At 45.6% G+C, this 17,321-nt stretch overlaps 1 protein-coding gene and 2 long non-coding RNA genes across 3 annotated transcripts in view; 1 reads left to right on the top strand and 2 right to left on the bottom strand.

Annotated features, from left to right (window-relative positions):
• PTPRN2 (protein tyrosine phosphatase receptor type N2) overlaps positions 1-17,321 on the top strand; it is a 614,238-nt gene that overhangs the window by 308,837 nt on the left and 288,080 nt on the right. The window lies entirely within an intron of this gene.
• The window catches only part of LOC310689584, a 187,009-nt gene that overhangs the window by 100,023 nt on the left and 69,665 nt on the right, over positions 1-17,321 (bottom strand). The window lies entirely within an intron of this gene.
• On the bottom strand, positions 751-16,542 carry LOC310689586. Its single transcript, XR_014517530.1, has 4 exons — positions 15,279-16,542; positions 12,496-12,578; positions 8,175-8,237; positions 751-1,032 (listed from the first exon to the last, which is right to left on the bottom strand). It is a non-coding gene; the product is annotated as an uncharacterized lncRNA (long non-coding RNA).

The following is a 17,321-nucleotide window of genomic DNA, read 5'->3' as shown; positions in this document are numbered from 1 at the left end:
CATTTAGAGAGTCGCTGAGTATTTGCAATACTTCATCAGAATTTTGCCTTCCGTTGGCTTTAACACTAGCAATAGTCAAAACGATGTTTAAAAATCATAGAAGAAAAATATTTTAGCTGGATGAAAAGCATATCTGAAATACATTCCTCTCTAGTAATGTTACAGCATGGAATAATAAAGCTCAGCCTCCACAATGTAAAACTCTGTAAAAAGGACTCTGGTATATCCTCTATGTATGGACTTACGACGAGGGGGAGAAATAGTTATTTAATATAGGCATTAAATTTATATCTCATTTATAATGCACATACTTAGATACTTTTTCTAATACTGCACTTCCGGTTTCATGTAGGAAGTGGGCAGAAAATGGCAGAGGCCCTGTGCCTTTATAATCTCAGAAGGGCCCAGTGTGGGTACAGGATGTGTGTCTCACAGCTCTCTTTAACGTTTTCTCCGGAGTTCATGGTTCTCGCACTTGTGTCTGACCTCTTTGAAGTTAACAGAGATATGTGTCTGATCATTTTCTGGCAGCTTCCCAAGGTTTCTTTTTTTAAAATTCAGAAATACAGCGTGAAAAAGGAACAGAATGCTGTGAGCATGGGAAGTAGCAGAAGGCTATGTGCAATTTCTGTTGCCAGTTTCGGAGTGGCGCTATCCAAGAATGCAAAAGCCTCTGTTGCAAGTGTGAATCTATTTTTATTTCATTTTTTTAAAAAACAATATCTCGTCAAAGCCTAGTTGTATTGTATGTGTATGTATAAAGTTACCGTGTAATCCTATGCATGTGCGCACAGCACAGCTGTCAATCCCATCAAACTCAACGAGATACTCCTGTGTGTATAGCAAGGGTAGGGAACTAGTTAGTCTTCTGGACTTCAACTCCCTTCATCCCTGCCCGTTGCCCATGCTGGCCGGGACTGATGGGATTTGGAGTCCATCAGCATCAGGACGTTATGTTGTGGAAAGGAGATATGCCCCTGCTGCACCAGTGGAACGGTATCCGCATTTAGTGAGGATTAATGCATGCTCAGCCTAGTGGGGAAGAGGAAAATACACAACCATAAAATATAACAATGGAATAAGGACAATAAAATATCTTAGATTATGACTATCTTCCATCAAGGGCTAAAAATCAAAGCTCTGCCTCTTCTCCAAACCAGCCTCCATTAGCTTGAGGCTGTTTTCCTGGAGAGAGATTAGCATGTCCATTCTCTCCAGTAGTTTAAGACCAAAGACTCATTCCACCCAAGATGGATGCCTACAGATTAAACTACGCATAGACTTGTAATGGTATCCTTTGATAACATGTGATTGATTTATTGCTCAGATAAATCAGATAAATTCTTGGCGTCCAGCCCGCTTCGGCTGCTCTCGTGGCCAGGCCCCAGACTTCAAAGGCCACATTCCGAGGTTCTGAGCAAAAACGCAGAGATCAGCAGCGGCAAGAGAAAGCTTCAAAAACTCCAGTGCTTGCTTCAGTGTGCTCAAATAAAGTCCACTCAGGATCTTAGCAGCTAAAAGCAGTTTTATTTACAGCAAACTATCCATTGTCGAACAGCATCGTGAAAACACGTCCACTCTCCTCAAAAGCGAAAGTAGAGAGTACAAAGACTTGAGAGACTCGGAACTGACGTGGAGTCTCCCCCCTCCCAACAGTAGGCAGGGCGTACACTCTGAGCTGTTTAACCCTGTAAGCTCAGGTTCCCTTCACACCCCCTCTCGTCCTGCGCTACTGTGGGGAAAGTATGTACAGAACTTACCCCCAACTCCAAACCACCACAAAACTCCCCATGACGCTGGAAGCTTAAAGGTTTGGTAAAGCCATCGGCCAAGTTATTGTGACTGGCACAATACTTCAGTCGGATCAAACCTGACTGAACACTCTGACACACATTTTGGAAACGTATGTCCAGATGCTTGGTTCTGGCCTTAAATTGCGCAGATTCAGCCAATTTCAAACAAGGTTGATTGTCTTCCCAAACCGTGATGGGCAAGCTACAATCTCCATAGATCTCTTGCACCAAGCATCTATAGAACTCTAGTTCCCGGCACAAATCTGACAGTGCACTGAATTCAGCCTCAGTAGAAGACAGCGCAATGAGACTTTGCTTCCGGGACTTCCACCCAATTAGTGACTTCCCAAACTTTACCACCAACCCAGACACAGACTTGCGGTCCTGCAAATTCGCCCAGTCACTGTCCGCATAGCATGTGAGCTTCGCCTCACCTTCAGCTGGCAGCTTAAGACAGAAGTCTTTGGTATGCTGCAGGTAGCGCAGTACCCGCTTGATACCGTGCCAAGCACTCACACTGGGCTTTGACGCTTCCCTACTTAGCAGGTTGGTAGCAAAGGCAATGTCTGGTCTGCTCCATTGGGATAGATACAACAGACTACCTAGAGCTGACTGAAAGAGCTCAGCATTCTCGAACTCTGCACTTTCTGCTTGCTGGCTCTCTTTCACGAAGTTCGTCTCCATGGGTGTCCGAACTCCTGCACAATCGGACATTCTGAACTTCTCAAGCAACTGCTCAATCTTGCCTTTCTGACTGAGCAAGAAGCTACCATCCTCAGTTCTCGCTATCTGGACACCTAGGTAGATCTTTACTGCACCCAGGTTCTTAAACTGAAACTGTTTCCCAAGCTCTTTGGCAAACTTCTGTACCTGTTTGTCTGCCTTTCCAATATGGATGATGTCATCAACATAAAACAAAACCAGTTCCTGTGAGTCTCCTGATCCTCTAAGGAACAGGCAACTGTCAGCAAGACTCTTCCTGAAACCTAGCTTCTCCAAAGCTTCATTCAGGCACAAGTTCCAATTCCTGGCCGACTGCTTCAGGCCGTAAATTGACTTGTGAAGTTTCCACACAGTACCTTGCTCAATGCCCTCAAACCCTGGAGGAGGAAGCATGTACAGATCCTCCTGGAGGTCTGAGTTCAAGTAAGCAACATCCACATCAAAGTGATGCACCAGCAACCCTCTTTGTGCAGCGATGGCCAAGAGCAAACGTAGAGATTCACTCCTACAGGTGGGAGCATAAACTTCCGTATAATGCAACCCTCTGCGCTGCGTGAATCCTCTCGCCACTAATCTGGCCTTATACTGCGGTTCTCCTGTCGCTGTGGGCTTAAGACGGTAAACCCAGCGGCTACCCACTGCCTTTTTGCCCACCGGCAACTTCGTGAGGGAGAACACACCTAAAGACTCCATTGAGTTCATCTCCTTCTGCATCGCCTCATGCCATTTTCTGGCTTCTTCCTGAGGCAGTTTCTGAACATCCTCAAAACTCTCGGGTTCACACTGTGCCATTCCGACCCACACGCTAGTGACGGCAAACCTATCAGGAGGTTTCCCCTTGGTCGTCCGAGCTGATCGACGCAGCACTACTTCAGGAACCCCCTCTGACCCACTAGGGCCAGCCAGAACGTCCTTGGCATCAGAGAGCTCCCCCTCTGACTTACTGCGCCTTCTGGACTTCTCAGCCGAACCTGTGGGGGAAGATGGAGCACTGCGTTGCTCAATCTTCACAGCCTTAGGAGAAGTTCTCCCCTCTGCCTGCACTGGCTCTGGACTCTGAGCCACAGTAGCAGGTTCAACCTCTTCCTCTTCTTCATCAGCAGAGTCAAGCAGACTCTCTGACAGGATGTCAGGGTTCCCATGTATCCTTGCCCAGCCATTCTGCTCACAGAATTCAGCACTGTTGCTGAGCAGAATCCTGGACTGATTCCCTGACGGATACGCAAACCTCCAACCCTTGGTCCCTGGCTCATACCCACAAAAAATCATCTTTTGGGACTTGGGTTCACCTTTCTTGCGTTTGGCTTTTGGTATCAAAACCCACGCTTCACAACCGAATACACGAAAATAGTGTATTTTCGGTTTCTTTCCATGCAGCAAAAAGTACGGGGTGTCACCTACCACTGAATTGAACGACCTGTTCAGAATAAAGTTGGCCGTTCGCCAAGCCTCTCCCCAAAAACGCTGTGGGAGCCCGGCATCAAACAAAAGAGCTGCGGACATCTCCCCTAGAGTCCTGTTCCGTCTTTCCGCAATCCCATTCTGTTGGGGACTGTGCGGAGAAGTCAACCTGTGTTGAATCCCCTTTTTGCGGAAGAAACTTTGCAGTGCAGACCCGGTGAACTCCCCACCCCGATCGCTCTGAAAGTTTTGCACCCGTGTGGAAAACTGCAGTTCCACAGCCGCAATCCAGTCTTTGATTAGCGGTGCAGCTTCACTTTTGTGTCCGATCGTGAAGGTCCAGGAGTTGCGCGTATGGTCATCAATCAGAACCAGCGCATATTTGGCTCCTCCCATACTGGTCACAGCCATCGGCCCAGACAAATCTGCATGAATTAACTGAAAAGCCCTAGTGGTCACCCTCTCAGACCTAGGGTATGTGCACGTTTTCACCTTTGCGGACTTGCAAGCTCTGCAATCTAGAAACTTAGCACATGATTTCATTTTGCACCCTTGCGTATACTCTGGGATCTTTTTCACTGACCCCCAGGACACGTGTGCCATGCGTCTGTGCCAGAGGTGAGCACACGCATCATGAACTGGAACGTTGGCACACTGTGCTTGCGCCTCCTCCGCGTCACCTGGACCTGCAAAAGAAGCATTCAATACAAACAACCTGTCTTTACATTCAACACTGACTAGGTGCTGTCCATTCTTAGAAATAGAGCACTTATTGTCTTCAAAACACACTCTGTAGTTCTCAGCAAGAAGTGCGCTGACAGACAGCAACGCGCAAGACAGTCCTGGAACAACATAAGCCTGGATTGAATCCTGTAAGAAAGAACAAAACAGTGAGCCAGTCTGTGTGAGCGGGTGTCTAGTCCCATCTGCTAAACAGACAGTCTTCCCAGAAGTTACAGAGGTGCAGTTCTCTAGGACTCCTGCAGATGGCACTAGATGATGGGAAGCTCCACTGTCTATGACAAAAGTCAGCACAGCATCCTGTTGACAACTCTTGACTGTAGCCATAGACGCTGCCAAATGTTTATGTTCAGTGTCTCTGCCAGCTGCCTTCGGCTTGCCTTTCCCACGCTTTGAAGAAGAGCCCTTTATCTGGTTGCTACGGGAGACGGCCTTCGGCTGTTCCTGTGCCTCCACTGGACATTCTCTCACCAGATGGGAGGGGGAGCCACAGCGATAACAGCGGCGGCGCGTAGCAACAGCTCTCACAGCTCCCTCTTCAGCCATTTCTGCGTTCCCAGCACCCCCACCTTTGGGTGCACAGCCTGGGCCTGCACGCTCCCCAGCACTCTGGTTGCGGGCCTCAACATCACACGGCCCCTCGGAGACAAAGCAGCTACTCCCAGCTGTAACTTCAGGAACATGGCCAGCAGCCCCCTCTGGGCTCTCAGCTTCCTCTCTGCTCTCGGCTTTCTCCCGGCCCTGGGCTCCTGCTGAGCTTTCACACAGACTCCTCAGCACCTGCCAGGCGGCCTGAGCCGACTCAACGCCCTCCAGGTGGGGCAACAGCATAGCGTCCACACTTGCTCTCAACATGCAGAGCTCTCTTTGCATTCTCTGCTCTCTATCTTCCAGCAAAGCAGCCTCCAGGTCTGCTGCGCCATCTTCAGCAGCAACAGGCATGGGTGGGGCCGGCTCCCTCTGGGCTATACTCCAGAGCCCTGTGGCCAAAAACCACCCCCTTACTCTTCTTGACCAGATATCCCAGGACTGGGCTGTGAGCTTTTCAAATGGGACATCATAAAAGTCCTGGAGCTCAGCCATCTCCTCCCCCAGTGCTCCCATTGGGGCTTTGAAGTACTCACGCGTACCAGCCAGCTTCAACGGAGAGGCTCCCGGCGTCCCTTTGCAGCACACAGCATTGCAGCCAGCCTCCCTGCTTTCTCCCAGGCAGAGCCTTAAAGCAGGACTTTTTCCTCCGGCAGCAAAAACAGCAGCTTCTCAGCACACAGCACTTCAAAGCTTTCTCTAATTGCAGTAACTGACGTCCATAACCTGATAACATGTGATTGATTTATTGCTCAGATAAATCAGATAAATTCTTGGCGTCCAGCCCGCTTCGGCTGCTCTCGTGGCCAGGCCCCAGACTTCAAAGGCCACATTCCGAGGTTCTGAGCAAAAACGCAGAGATCAGCAGCGGCAAGAGAAAGCTTCAAAAACTCCAGTGCTTGCTTCAGTGTGCTCAAATAAAGTCCACTCAGGATCTTAGCAGCTAAAAGCAGTTTTATTTACAGCAAACTATCCATTGTCGAACAGCATCGTGAAAACACGTCCACTCTCCTCAAAAGCGAAAGTAGAGAGTACAAAGACTTGAGAGACTCGGAACTGACGTGGAGTCTCCCCCCTCCCAACAGTAGGCAGGGCGTACACTCTGAGCTGTTTAACCCTGTAAGCTCAGGTTCCCTTCACATCCTTTTCATATGATTGAAGGTAAATGCCACAAAGATACAGCCCCACTTAATGATTAAATGTGAGGCTCTCTTCTCAACTCTTCCATAGCTTCAATGGAAATTTCCAGGCAATACATCACAGTATACATACAGACACATTATAGAGTTATTTTCCATTTCGATTAAACAGTTACACTTAACATGTACTCTTCTGGTCCTGCTGTTGCTACCCGCTATGCTATAGTTTCCCTTAACGTGTTGCCCCAATCCAGATTTGAGTTCAGAGGGAGGAGACAAAGAGGTAGGGTGCTCAGGATGGTAGTGCAGCAAAGGCAGAAGCTGAGCTGTGTGACATGATCAGCTACTTGTCATGCCACAATACTGGGAAAGCCAGCAGTAGCAGCTTGCAGTGCCTGTCCTTGCTCAGCCGCTCATTCAGCCAGCAGGTAAGCAGGAGAGGAAGAGAACCAACAGACGGACAGAATGAGTGAGGTAGCTTTATTTTTCTCCATGACTTTTTGTTAAGCCTTGAGTGGGTGGGTGCACAATACCCACGTCTTCTGCATTAGTGCTGTCAAATTTTCTAGTTCTGGAGATTTTCTGCTGCTCTGTGTAGGCTGATAAATGTCACAGGGTGTGACTCTGGACAACAAAGCATTGCACACACAGAGACAAGGAAAATGCACGGGTGTGTTGCAGCACTGTGCAATATGTACATGAGTTGTAAGATGTTTAGCACCAGCAGGGAAAGTGCATCCTACTTCACCACTGGAGGCGAAATGGGAACTGCTTCCTGGCTCTGCCTGCCTCTGCCATCTCCGCCGCCAGCAGTGCTGCTGTGCCACCCATTGCTGTCAATTTATGGCAAGAGCTTGCAAGCTCTTATGGAGTGTGATCCTGTCCCGACTGCACTGGCTGCCAATTAGTTTCCTCACCTAAATCAAAGTGCTGGTTTTGACCTATACAGCCTTAAATGGCTCAGGATTGCAATACCTCAATCCTCTCCCGCCTCTCCCTAGTGATCATCATCTGAGGCCCTTCTTACTCTCCCTAGGGAAGCTCGCCTGGCACTTTCATTTCACACTTTTAGGAGCCAGGGGGCACAGGAGTGTTTAAGGAAAAGAGAGGAAGGGGAACATGTGTGTGACGTTTACATATGAGAGTGCTGGAGGTGAAATAGTTACCCAATAGGTTTCCCAATCAGAGCCCAGGGGGTGGAGTCAGAGGGACTATAAAACCAGCTCTGGGAGGGGCAAAGGAGGTGTTTGTTGGGAGTTGGGTGGTTGGTTGGAGTGGGAGTGAATTGGGATAGAGTTTGTGGGTAGGTTGAGTTAGTGTAGCGAAATAAGCTGAGTCAGGAACAGTTAGGAGCTAGGAAGACAAGTAAATATCTGAGAGGTGGTTTAGTGAGTGAGAGCAGGTAGCGGAAGTTATAGGTCTGGATAGGCACCCCATGACTGTAATTGACTGAGACCGTTTATGGAACCACACACTTGGTAAACTGCAATAAATAAACAGAAGTTTATGTTCCAATTTAACCCTGACTGGACTTAGTATTTTACCAGGTAGGGCCTGGGTGGTGGTAGTGAGAAATAAAGTGGTGGCACAGGGATCAATAGACAGTGAAATGTCCGGGGACCCTGTGTGATCGCCACAATGTGTTTTGTTGTTGTTGTTGTTGTTGTTTTGCACAGCCAAAAGCCCTTGTGCTAGCAGATCTATTTAGCTGGCTACCTTAGGGATTTTTCTCCAGCAGGCACTTGTATTTGGCTCCTGGGTCTCTCGGAGTCTTAAAAGGACTACCTACCTTGATTTCTCTGCTTTAAATTTTCAGCATCTCTAGGCTTCCTTCACACTGTTTGCAGACAGTCTATACAGAAAAATACAGTTGAATCGGAAACTGAACCACTGAATAGTTCATGTTACTACCTCACTCAGTAAAAGTGTGTGTACTGCAAATCAACAAAAAACAGCAGAAGGGGAATTCCAATTAGCTTATATTTCTGATGAAATATTAATAAAACCTCGCTGTGGTCTTAATTGCTATAATTTAATACAGTGCATGGCATAAATATTTTAGAAATGTGGCAAGAGAACATTAAGATGGGGGTCAAGGGATAATAGTAGACATCCTCTCTGGTTGGTTAAAAAAAATGCACACTTCGTACATGATTGATATTTGTAGTGCTGATCCACAGAGTCATTACCATACTGTGGTAAGAAAACTATATGTTTGGATGTATAATGTAGATATGAGTATGGGAATAAATACTTGCAAACGCTGAAGGATACAGAGATTTGCGGCGCCTTAAAGACTAATTAATCTGTTTACAACTTGAAGCTTTCTAAGCCAAGAGGCTCCTTCATCAAATGCAAGCCTGTGAGTGATTGGGAGCTGAACTCGTCTGGATTTTTGTCTCCTGTGTTGCGCTGTTCTTGCACATTCTCTTTAATGTTGAACTTTTGTGCGCTTTTCCAGGCAAGGAGATCTGCACACGGAAGCAGGGTCCCCACATGCCGTGGCTGTAAAACTGAAGGCATATCCAAGTATGGATGTTGTATATCAGTGCTGCATTACTTTTCAGTGGAGTCATAGCTGTCAACTTTTCCCTTTTCTTGCGAGGAATCCAATTCGGAATAAGGGATTTTCCCTTAAAAAAAGGGAAACGTTGACAGCTATGACTGGAGTACACATTCAAAAGTTCTTCCTCAATCACATTCTCATACATAAATACAGTCATGTGTAAATACTGTACAGAGTTGTTGTTGTTTTTTACATACTTCCACAGCTGGATTAGTGATCTTTTTTTAAAATGAATTGCAATCTGCGTTGAGAAATATGGTTGCAAAGCAAGCTTTAAGTCCTTAAATACATTTATGACTGGAAAGGCATGTTCAGTTTTCCATGTGTTGCTGACAGGAGCGAGCCAGCAGCAAATCACACTGAGCAAGATGCGGTTAACTCTTTAATAGCAAAAACAGGATCTGCACAGGATTGTCAGGCCGAAGTGTACAGCAACTCATCTCCAGCAGGTCTTGCCCCCATGAAGCAGTTGCTGACACTGAAAGTGCTCACTTCCCCACAGCTGCCTAAATCTCCTCCTCTCTATGGTTTTCCCCAAGCAGTCTGAGACTGTGCCTGCGTGAAGCTAACTTCTGCTCCGCCCCCTTCATGCCTCTCCTGGTTTAGGGAGAGGGGGTGCCACAAAAACGCTGTAGAACAGCATGAGAGAGGTGGGGGCACACCAAATTTTAGCCTCACACAGGACACCACTGAAATTTGAGAGCCCATAGTCTGCTTACGCCGAGTCTGATTAAGAATGTTCACGTGGACTCCACTGAACGCATTGGAGGGAATCTTCTGATGTGAATGTGAGCATAGATTCTAATCTGGTACGTCCGAAATGGCAAGGTATGATTGTGCTTTCCCTCTAAACTAGGATTGCAAATTGATTCAAACCATGGATTGAAAAATTGTTTTGGGGGCCAGCCAGCACAAACCATAACTTGCTGGTTATCGAGCCAGGAAGTAACTAATTTAAGTGGAATGCTCAAGGTGGCAGAGAGAGAGAGAGAGAGAGTAGGAACTTAGGGCATATTTATTTATTTACTGGTAAAGTTGTATACCAATCTTCAACTGTAGCTCTCGGGGCAGTTCACAACATAAAATACAATATAAAAACACAAAATTCATGAAAAAAACAAGAACCCCCCCCTCACAAACCAATAAACCTCCCTGTGGTTTGGCATTATGTGGAAATGGAACGAACAATAGCCTTTCCCCTTTGTGTCTCTCTTCCATAGCTGTCTTTCCTTATCTCTGTGTATAAATATTTACAGTAAATAATTGGTTTCATTTAGAAAACTTTTGTGTTTGCAGTGTGTTCTGATTTGGAAGGGAAGTTAGGGCTGCTTCTCATTTGAATGCGCAACAAAATTCACACGTGGCTTTTCGGTTGCAGGGCAACAATCATATAGCTGAAGGTTACACCAATAAACAGTGATTGAAGTTAATTCGAAACAGGAGGGGGAGCTCTTGCCACACCAGCTTGAGAGCAGGGAGGAAGGGGAATTCTTCAAATGCTTTAAGTGGAAGGAAGGGAATTGTCCTAAAGGCTACAACCATCTTCCACTATTGGTTACTAAAGCTAGTATGGTAGTGGTATCTGGGTGCTAATTCCACAATGTCAGCTCCTGCATTCCTGCTGTCCACTAGTTACAGATGAATCTTTCCCTGACTTAAAGCTTAATTCAAAGCTCTCTGGAATCAGTGGGATGAAAATAGGGCCTTCCTTCTGTGGTCTAACCGTCAAAAAACAAATGAGGCTGGAGGTGGCTTTGCAAACAAATGTATAGCGAAAGCAATATTGCAGAAGAAGAAGAAGTGTGTGTGTGTGTGTGTGTGTGTGTGTGTGTGTGTGTAAAATACAAGACGTTTACACTGAATTTTTCATTGCCTGCTGATTTGAAGTAAATCCTTTTGACTTCAGCAAAATAGCCTCTTTATTAAGTCTTTATTAAGATGAGACTGTGGGAAGGAGGGGAATATAGTCAGGTGTTTGGAGAAACAGTGAGCATGTTACTGCAACTCATCTTCATTTTCATCCAAAAGCTTTATGGCAGATCTTGTTACTAGGGGCATCTTTAGCAATAAATATTTTTGTTCTCACAGTAAATAGATTTTGCAAGTGGGTGACCTTGTGCATTAAATGTGTAACTCATGATTTAGTAAACCAGTCAGTTGAAATATTGCAAATGTTTCCCCAACTCTGGCCGATTCTGGTTGTGCCAGGAGGCTGCCTGCAGATGAACAACAAACAATAGGCTAGGTTATTACTAAAATGGACCCAGAAAGTGAGGCTTTATTTGATGTGGAACAGATCAACAGCTAAATACAATATTGAAACAGATGTGGCCTTTTTCTTTTTTCGTTTTTTGCTGGGGGTGGGTGGAGAGGTGTTCATTAAAATTTGTTGTTTTTCAAAGAAGGTGCAATGCATTTTTAAATGCACGCTGTTGCCCAGATCAGCCCTTTAGTTGTTGGACTGCAACCCTGGCCACTGGCCATTGCATGGCCACTGGCAGTGTCAATGAGCATGGAGTCCAACAACATCTGGAGAAAACACCAGGTTGTGGAAGGCTGGTCTAGATGTATAACTGATCTCTCCAAAGTAGAAATATATTTATGTATAATAGTAAGCCAAAAGGCATATTCCAGTCTTATGGCAAAGGTGCTGATTGAACAGCCTTTGAACAGAACAATTTTGCATCTGAAATATCATCAGCTGGGTTTTTAGAACACAACAAGACCACTTCTTGGAAAGTGAAACTTCCAGCCTTGAATAAGTCTCTTCTGGGTCTTCCAAATTTCTTCCTCTGCTTCTGGTCTTTGTGGCAACTCAGTACAGTTTATATATTTTAAATAGTGCATTAGTAATTATTTTAACTGAGCATTTACAGGGATATTTTGGGCTATTTTCGTGGGGTGGGATATATAAGACCCACCTTTTATCTGTATTAATGTGGTTTTGGACTTTTATTGGTTGTGTTTGTTTTCATTAGCTTTAATGTAAGGTAAAGCTTTAGGCCACTTTTGCGATGAAAGGCACTAACAAATATAATCAATAAAGCTGTATTTTTCAGCAGGTTTCTTCTACCTCCTGTAAAATTGTAGTTTACAGATCCAGGCCACTACTAGAGGAATGCAGGATGTTAAACATAGCAATGCAGTCTAACCCAAACTGGTTTTGCAGGCAGAAGAAGTCATTCCACTCCCTTTCACCTTTTGTATTTTTGTTCAGACTTGAGCAATCCAAGTACATACCATTTCATCCCCCTAAAGTAAGCAGCTCTGGATTGGAAAACCAGCTGTGAAATCGATGCGAACTACCTCGAAGGATGTGGTTCTGTAGATAAAAGTGAGTTTCCTGACTCCATTCTTCGGCCACACATCCTTTGCAGTCCATTCTGTGTGACCAAGGAGTGTGCACTGCTTTCTCTCAGATGCTGCAGCCTTGAGGGGGGCCTTGATGCTGCTGGTGGGGGCTGGAGCAGCTAAAGAACGCCATTGCTTCTGCCATCCTCCCCAAAGCAGCCTCAAATCCTTCTCGGCCACCAGCAATACTTACAATGCATGTACTTCATCCTCTATGGTTGTCTGACCCATCAGTCAAGCATTACGGGACTGCTACTCCACAGCAGGAAGAAGGGCCTGCACAGAAGAGAATTGCACAAAGGAGGCTCTTGCCTTAACAAGTTTTAGCAGTATTTTGCTGTGTTATTTATAGCTGTCATGAGTGAACCCCAACTCAACAGGGGAAGACCTAGTGACCATTAAGCAATTTTGGTTTTGTGTGATATATATATATACCGTATTTTTCGCCCTATAGGACGCACTTCTTCCCCTCCAAAAATGAAGGGGAAATCTGGGTGCGTCCTATGGGGCGAATGCAGGCTTTCGCTGAAGCTTGGAGAGCGAAAGGGGTCGGTGCGCACCGACCCCTCTTGCTCTCCAGGCTTCAGGAAGACATCAGCAGCCTAGGCAGCCCTGCGGGAGGTCCCGCAGGGCTGTCTAGGCTGCGGATAGCAGCCTGCTTCCCGGAGCACCAGGCGCGCTGAAAGCAGAGCGCCCGTCGCTTCAGGAACACATCCGCAGCGTGGGGAGCCCTGCGGGAGGCCCCCGCAGGGCTCCCCACGCTGCGGATAGCAGCCTGCTGCCCGGCGGGCGGGGCGCCCTGAAGCAAAGCGCCTCGCGCACCGGGCAGACATCCGCAGTGTGGGGAGCCCTGCAGGAGTTCCCCGCAGGGCTCCCCACGCTGCGGATAGCAGCCTGCTGCCCGGCGGGCGGGGCACCCTGAAGCAGAGCGCCCCGCACGCCGGACAGACATCCGCAGTGTGGGGAGCCCTGCAGGAGTTCCCTGCAGGGCTCCCCACGCTGCGGATAGCAGCCTGCTGCCTGGCGGGCGGGGCGCCCTGAAGCAGAGCGCCCCGCGCGCCGGGCAGACATCCACAGTGTGGGCAGCCCTGCAGGAGTTCCCCGCAGGGCTCCCCACTCTGTTTGTATCTTTATTTCAGTAAGGCTTTCGATAAAGTCCCTCATAATATTCTTCTGGAGAAGCTGGTAAAATGTGGGCTAAATGAAATAGCCGTTAGGTGGATTTGTAGCTGGTTGACTGCCTTAGTTAGACCTGGAGTACTGTGTCCACTTCTGGGCATTACAGTTGAAGAATGACACTGACAAGCTGGAACATGTGCCTCTAGTAGAGGGTGACCAAGATGATCAAGGGTCTGGAAACCAAGCCTTATGAGGAACAGTTGAGGGAGCTGGGTGTGTTTAGCCTGGATAAGAGGAGAGTGAGAGGAGATATCCTAGCCATCTTCAGATATCAAAAAGACTGTCACATGGAAGATGGAGCAAGCTTGTTTTGTGCTGCTCTGGAGGGTGGGACCCAAACCAATGACTTCAAGTTTCAATGAAGGGTGGGACTTCAAACCAATGAAATTCTGACTAAACATCAGGAAGAACTTTCTGACAGTATGAGCTGTTTGACAGTGGAACAGGCTCCCTCAGAAGGTGGTGGACTCTCCTTCATAGAAGGTTTTTAAGCAGAGGTTGGATGGCCACCCGCCACAGATGCTTTAGTTGAGATTCCTGCATAACAGGGGGTTGGACTACATGACCCTTGGAGTCCCTTCCAACTCTACCATTCTGTGATATTATGATAGCTTTTTAACTAGCTAAACCTAATATAATCAATGGGATTTCTTTAATCAGTGGTAGTTGTAAGTGAAGTAAAATGCTGATGTGAAACTAGTGATACAAATCTTTTATTATCTACTTGTAGCCTTCACAGTGCTTGTCATGTCTCCAGAAGAGCTAAATTACAAGCTCCACTGAGATCAGCAAAAGAAGCCTTAATTCTGCCTTTCCTGTGTCAGTTTTACTGGATGTAGTGGCCTTTATGGGACCAGTACGGTGAAAATTGCTGTAAACAAAAACCCCATTTTAAATTACTCAAGGCGTCAAGATACAGATGGGGGGTGGGGAAATACTTCCAATAGACTGGAGGGTGAGACGTTGCTATGAAAAATTATATTAATGCAAAAGAGATTGAAACAATATCTAATTAAAATCACTTGAAAAATGACTTGAAAATTGGATTTGACATAACATTTACAAGGCTGTCACTATTATTACTGTGCAGCTTAGCCTTTTTGTGCCACCGTTTTCATTGCAGGTTTGCCAGAGATTAGAAAAGAGACAAGTGAGCGATAAAGGTCTTGCATATTTCCCTGCGTTTGAATGGAAAAGGAGGGGCAAAGATAGCTTTTCTCTGCAACCTTTTGGCCTCGTCTTTGACAAATAATCCCTTTGGATATGGAAAAAGGAAGCATTTCAGTGTTGCGCCTGACCATTTAAGTCAGCCACATTGTCACTTCAATGTCTGTAACATATAGCTCGTTGGCGGTGGTTTTTAAATTATTAATCTCTCTAGTATAGCGTTGAAATTGGAAATAAAGCAAAGACCAAATGTGCTATGCCCAAAAGGAACAGGATGGCAGAGGGAAACAATGTCACGTTATGAGAAATCTAATCATTTATACTGACTGTAACTATGACCATTTGCTAGAGAGTTAATAGGACCAGCCATAAGCCTTGGCACTGCCTGGTCCAGGTATGGTCTATGTCCCCATCACCCTCAACTTCGTCTGCTGTCTACACTACTATAAATATTCCTAATTTCACTCTTGTGCCAGCTTCCTGCTTCTCAGCCTTTTTTTCCACCCCAGAGACTGGCTGGAGCAATTTTACAAATGCTTTAAACCTGGGATGTGGAACTTGGGGCCTTCAAGATGTTTGGGAGGTACAAATGGGATAAAATCCATTGGTACTACACTCCTATGGTGGTACCTATTTCTCTAGGGCAGGGATTGCCAGCCTTTTAGGGTCAGTAGGAACTCTGAGGTAGTCCTGTGGGTGGCAGTCATAAAATGGCTGCCGTAGGGGGTGTGGCATAATACAAAATGGCCACCAAGAAGAAAAACCAAGACTAGACCACAAAATGGTTCTTGAATGCTCCCCCATCTTGCTCCACTACACTTGCTCGCAAAAATAAAAGCTTTCCCCCCCCCTTTCCTGTGTTCAGAATGGGAGGTGGAGTTGGCGTCCAATCTTGGCATCCAGTGAAATGTCAGAGTGTTTGGGGGAGGCAGGTTTAATGTAGGAAAGCCTGAGCAAACTGAGGCTGAGTAACTGAGCAGGAGAGCAAACAGTCTCTCATGTATTGTGCATTTTTGAGGGGATATTTACTGAGACTTTTTGCGGGCACCAAACTGATGACCCCTGCTTGAGAAGAAGCTAATCAAACGAATGTATTGTTGTATTTTTGCTTTTAATTACCTGTCTCCGAATGACTGTGTTTTATCCATTCGCCTTACCTAAACAGACCTACTGGTTTGTATTAAAAATTAGCAAGGCAAATGGGTATTAGCTAAATTACATTTACCACCCAATGTGGTGAGGCATGAAAACTTATTTGATGTTTGCGAAGCAGTTTCATATCTTCATATGAGAGGAAGAAGTGGACTATACAAATGTCAACTATTTATTCCAAAGGAGCAAATATACCTAACATTTCAACTTCTCCTGCAAGGTAAACGCCCAAAGGATGCTGAAATGTCAGTGGTTTCTTTCTCTTATTTCAAACCCTATTTTTCACTTTTATAGTGAAGAGTGTGAATTCAGACATAGGCTAAAGCAAACAAGTAAGTCAGCAGTGCTTAAATTGAATTGTTTTGACAGATTAAGAGGTCTGGCAGAAAGCTCCTCTTTGGCATCGTGACCCAGAGTGCTTAGTACCCAAAAGTTGCCTAATGATGCATTGCTTCATGCGTTTCCCAAACATTAAGCCATCTCCTCCTCTCATAAAATGGCAGTACAGCTGGAAGGGCTGTAACGGTCATCTATCCCAACCCAACAGAAGGCTTGTCTTTGGCAGTGAAACAGAAATAAAGGCATTCTTAACCTACGAGAGCCAGTCTGCTAATGGCATTTGCATTAGCCACTGAAGAATGTCTCAGCCCTCTCTCTCTCTCTCTTTTTATGCAGTCTCATTGAAGTCTGCTGCATATTCTGATGTAGTTTAAGGATTTCGGCTGTTTTTTGTCGTGAAATGGTTTCTCTCCACCCGTCTCCCACACGCCACTGAAATAAATTACGTTGTTCAGAAAGTGCCTCATCTCTCCTTTAGTCAGATCCAAGGCCCTGTGCTGTGTCAACCTCTACATCTCTGAACACTCAGTAACCCTCCAGTCGTGCCGCTTAATAGAGCAAAGCCATTAAGTTGTCCCCATTGTAATTTAGATCACAGAAGAAACTTCTACATATTCTTCCAGGTTAAAATAACTGGTATAAAGCGAGCAGGCAATATTATTCCACTGTAGCTACGTGCTTAATTATATGGAATTGTCAAGTGCAAAGAATTATTCTGATAAATTAAAATACTAATTAAATAGACTATTGCCGAATTTTGAGAACATTATAGGGTTCCACTTCTTCAGGTAATTTGCATATCCTTCATCTACCGAATTTAATTTTAATGGACTTCTTTTTGTGTGTTCAGAAACCCTTTTGTCTCATGGGGAGATTTTTTAAAAAGGAATTCATATGTTGTTCATTGCCTTTCCTTAAAATAGCAGCTCATTATTATTTTTTGCATCTTCCCTTGCAATGTGTGCTATCTTCATTATATTTTAAATAGTTGAGGGAAGTGTTATATAGTACAGGTGTATTTCTACGGTTCTGTTTTTGTTTGTTTTCTTATTTTAACCATGAATTCTGTAAGTAATTGTTTCCCAAGATGTCTTTGACATTTGAGCAGAGAGCAAAATTTCAGCTCACAAATCTGCACACAGCTGTTTTCATACCATATAATCCTTTTTTTTAAAAAAAAAA

This window comes from Podarcis liolepis (genome assembly GCF_965112155.1).
Source record: "Podarcis liolepis genome assembly, chromosome: 12".
Lineage (NCBI taxonomy): Eukaryota > Metazoa > Chordata > Lepidosauria > Squamata > Lacertidae > Podarcis > Podarcis liolepis.
Note: the sequence above shows the minus strand (reverse complement) of the source record. Positions and strands in the feature narration are given on the sequence as shown.